The following is a 5,000-nucleotide window of genomic DNA, read 5'->3' as shown; positions in this document are numbered from 1 at the left end:
TCCGTTCGGCATGAGTCATGCATCGATCGCTCGGCCGTTCGGGCATGACTCACGCATCGATCGATCGGCCGTTCCTCACGATTCATGTTTCGCTCGGCCGTTCGGCATAAGCCACCCCGTGCGCCGGGCATCGATTCATGAAATCGCGCTTGGCCATTCCGAGAGGTTCCGAATGGCTCATGCATCGATCCCTCAGCCCTCACTCACGATTCATGGATCGCGAGGACGCTTCGAATGATGCACACATGGATCATGCATGGCTCATGCATCGATCCTCGGCCGTTACTCACGATTCATGGATCACTCGGCCGCTCGGTTCACGCACATGGATCGATTCATAGATCGCTCGGTATGATTCATGAGCCGATAGCTTGGTCATTCGGCATAACTCATGCTTTGATCGCCCGGCCATTCGGCATGGCTCACGAATCGATCGCCCGGCCATTTGGCATGGCTCACGCATCGGTCGCTCCTCGGCCATCGATTCATGCATGCATCGATCCCTCGGCCGTTACTCCCGATTCATCGATCGCGAGGCCGCTCCACATAAATCATGAAATATCTCGCTTGGCCATGCCGAGGGGCTCACGCATCGTTAGCGAGGCAGCTCATGGCCGAGCGAATGGGTCACTGTGGCCGAGCGAGCCGGCCACGGTGGCCGGAGCGACCCTGGCCGCGGTGGCCGACCGGCTCGGCCAAAGTGGCCGAGCGATCACGGCCACGGTGGCCGAGAGACTCGGCCAAAGTGCCGAGCGTTCGCGGCCACGTTGGCCGACCGTCTCGGCCAAAGTGGCCGAGCCACCCGGCACGGTGGCCGAGCGGTCCCGGCCACGTTGGCCGACCGTCTCGGCCAAAGTGGCCGAGCCACCCGGTACGGTGGCCGAGCGACCCCGGCCACCGTGGCCGATCGACCCCGGCCACGGTGGCCGAGAGGGTCGGCCAAAGTGCCGAGCGATCCCGGCCACGGTGGCCGAGCGACTCGGCCTTGGAGCTTGAATCGGCTTGGCTCATGCATCGATCGGAAGGCCGCTCCGCATGATACACACGTGGATCGATTCATGAATGTCGATTCGTGGATCACAAGGCCGCTCGGCATGATTCATGAATCGATAGCTCGGCCATTCGGCATGACTCTTGCTTTGATCGCTCGGCCATTCGGCATGGCTCACGAATCGATCACCCGGCCATTCAGCATGGCTCATGCATCGGTCGCTCATACGTGGTTCACACGCAAGGTCCATCCGGCACTTTATCGATCATTTCTCGTCCAATTGTATCCATTCCTCTTTCTAAAATTTGTTGGAGTCATGAAAGTAGTCTCCCAATCGTTTTCCCACCTCGCATGTAATTTTTTTTATTTTCCAAATTTTTTCAATTTTTATTTACCAAAAATATTAAAAAAAATATATTTGGTCGTCGAAATTTTTTTCTTACCATTCCATGTTTTAGTCTACATTTGTTTGAGCATTCTTGCAAAAAATCTCATCCAAATACAATATATACATTTTTTTAGAGACGTGGTGCCATCTCAAGCATGGTGAATGTCTCCTCTAGCTGGGAGGGAAAGCTGCTCATAAGGCTCTTTAGGGGGTTGAGGTGCTCGGCCGGATGGCAAGCGATGTTGAGTTATGATCAAATAGAGCACCTCTATGCAAAGATAGACCGCTCGGCCATCGTGGCCGAGCAGATAGGGTCACGGTGGCCGAGACACCGGCCACGGTGGCCGAGAGAGCCCGGCCACGTTGGCCGAGCGGTCCGGCCAAAGTGGCCGAGCGACTCGGCCGCGGTGGCCGAGCGTATGGGCCGCGGTGGCCGAGCGACTCGGCCATGGAGCTTGAATCGGTGAACGACCCATGAGCAAATTGTCGTGATGATTAGGCGACGATGAAGTGATGATCGAGTCTCGGTCGAGCCAAAGATCAAACCATGACCGAGGCCTTAACGGGTCGAGGGGAGGGAGATTGAGGTGAGATAGGGTCGAGATCGGAGCGATCGTTTAGCCATGATCGGCACATGATCTTGCTCTCGCGCCTAGCGTTGCGGATGAGCCACGATTTCTTGAATCGGTGAACAGCCCTTGAGCGTTAATGAACCAACGATCATGTTGCGATTAGGCAATGGTTGAGCAGCGATAGTCCCGGTCGAGCCAACATCAAACCATGACCGAGGCCTTAACTGGCCAAGGGGAGGGGCGATTGAGGTGAGACGTGGTCGACGATCGAAGCGATGACTAAGCCGTGATCGACACATAATGTTGGTGTTTCGCGTCTAGCGGTGCGGATGTAGCCTTGTTTGGAATTCCATAGGATTTGAATGTGAATGTGAATGGACTATCCAACAATCGTCCCATTACCGATTATCCTCATCTTTTTCCTTTTTAGTTTGCCTCAATTTATATATGAGTTTCTCATGATCCAAATGATAGAATTGCGTTTCTTTTGAAAAGTTATTTCTTTTGTGGTGTTTCTCATGGCCCCTTTTCTTCCTTTCTTTCGAAAAGGTTTAGAAAGATGTTAGTTTCTCAAAATCTGGTTCGGGATAGGCCGATGGATGCCGCTGGTCGGGCGCTCGTAATCCGCATGATTCATGCATCGATTGCCCGGCCACTCGGGATGATTCGTGAATCGATCGCTCGTCCGTTCGGCATGAGTCATGCATCGATCGCTCGGCCGTTCGGCATGACTCACGCATAGATCGATCGGCCGTTCCTCACGATTCATGCTTCGCTCGGCCGTTCGGCATGGCTCACGCATCGATCGATCGGCCGGGCGCTCGTAATCCGCATGATTCATGCATCGATTGCCCGGCCACTCGGGATGATTCGTGAATCGATCGCTCGTCCGTTCGGCATGAGTCATGCATCGATCGCTCGGCCGTTCGGCATGACTCACGCATCGATCGATCGGCCGTTCCTCACGATTCATGCTTCGCTCGGCCGTTCGGCATGGCTCACGCATCGATCGATCGGCCGGGCGCTCGTAATCCGCATGATTCATGCATCGATTGCCCGGCCACTCGGGATGATTCGTGAATCGATCGCTCGTCCGTTCGGCATGAGTCATGCATCGATCGCTCGGCCGTTCGGCATGACTCACGCATCGATCGATCGGCCGTTCCTCACGATTCATGTTTCGCTCGGCCGTTCGGGCATGGCTCACGCATCGATCGATCGGCCGGGCGCTCGTAATCCGCATGATTCATGCATCGATTGCCCGGCCACTGGGATGATTCCTGATGATCATGCATCGATGCCCGTGCCGCTCGGGCATGATTCATGAATCGATCGCTTCGGCGTTCGGCATGGCTCACGCATCGATGCCGGCTCGTAACCCGCATGATTCATGCATCGATCCCGCCACTGGATGATTCGTGAATCGATCGCCGCCGTTCGGCATGACTCACGCATCGATCGATCGGCCGTTCCTCACGATTCATGTTTCGCTCGGCCGTTCGGCATGGCTCACGCATCGATCGATCGGCCGGGCGCTCGTAATCCGCATGATTCATGCATCGATTGCCCGGCCACTCGGGATGATTCATGAATCGATCGCACGTCCGTTCGGCATGAGTCATGCATCGATCGCTCGGCCGTTCGGCATGACTCACGCATCGATCGATCGGCCGTTCCTCACGATTCATGTTTCGCTCGGCCGTTCGGCATAAGCCACCCCGTGCGCCAGGCATCGATTCATGAAATCGCGCTTGGCCATTCCGAGAGGTTCGGAATGGCTCATGCATCGATCCCTCAGCCCTCACTCACGATTCATGGATCGCGAGGACGCTTCGAATGATGCACACATGGATCATGCATGGCTCATGCATCGATCCTCGGCCGTTACTCACGATTCATGGATCACTCGGCCGCTCGGTTCACGCACATGGATCGATTCATAGATCGCTCGGTATGATTCATGAGCCGATAGCTTGGTCATTCGGCATAACTCATGCTTTGATCGCCCGGCCATTCGGCATGGCTCACGAATCGATCGCCCGGCCATTTGGCATGGCTCACGCATCGCCGCTCCTCGGCCATCGATTCATGCATGCATCGATCCTCGGCCGTTACTCCCGATTCATCGATCGCGAGGCCGCTCCACATAAATCATGAAATATCTCGCTTGGCCATGCCGAGCGGCTCACGCATCGTTAGCGAGGCAGCTCATGGCCGAGCGAATGGGTCACTGTGGCCGAGCGAGCCGGCCACGGTGGCCGAGCGACCCTGGCCGCGGTGGCCGACCGGCTCGGCCAAAGTGGCCGAGCGATCACGGCCACGGTGGCCGAGAGACTCGGCCAAAGTGCCGAGCGTTCGCGGCCACGTTGGCCGACCGTCTCGGCCAAAGTGGCCGAGCCACCCGGCACGGTGGCCGAGCGGTCCCGGCCACGTTGGCCGACCGTCTCGGCCAAAGTGGCCGAGCCACCCGGTACGGTGGCCGAGCGACCCCGGCCACCGTGGCCGATCGACCCCGGCCACGGTGGCCGAGAGGGTCGGCCAAAGTGCCGAGCGATCCCGGCCACGGTGGCCGAGCGACTCGGCCTTGGAGCTTGAATCGGCTTGGCTCATGCATCGATCGGAAGGCCGCTCCGCATGATACACACGTGGATCGATTCATGAATGTCGATTCGTGGATCACAAGGCCGCTCGGCATGATTCATGAATCGATAGCTCGGCCATTCGGCATGACTCTTGCTTTGATCGCTCGGCCATTCAGCATGGCTCACGAATCGATCACCCGGCCATTCAAGCATGGCTCATGCATCGGTCGCTCTGCCGTACAGTTCACACGCAAGGTCCATCCGGCACTTTATCGATCATTTCTCGTCCAATTGTATCCATTCCTCTTTCTAAAATTTGTTGGAGTCATGAAAGTAGTCTCCCAATCGTTTTCCCACCTCGCATGTAATTTTTTTTATTTTCCAAATTTTTTCAATTTTTATTTACCAAAAATATTAAAAAAAATATATTTGGTCGTCGAAATTTTTTTCTTACCATTCCATGTTTT

Source organism: Rhodamnia argentea, chromosome 6, assembly GCF_020921035.1.
Source record: "Rhodamnia argentea isolate NSW1041297 chromosome 6, ASM2092103v1, whole genome shotgun sequence".
In the NCBI taxonomy this organism is placed as follows: Eukaryota; Viridiplantae; Streptophyta; class Magnoliopsida; order Myrtales; family Myrtaceae; genus Rhodamnia; species Rhodamnia argentea.
This window is presented reverse-complemented; position numbering follows the sequence as displayed.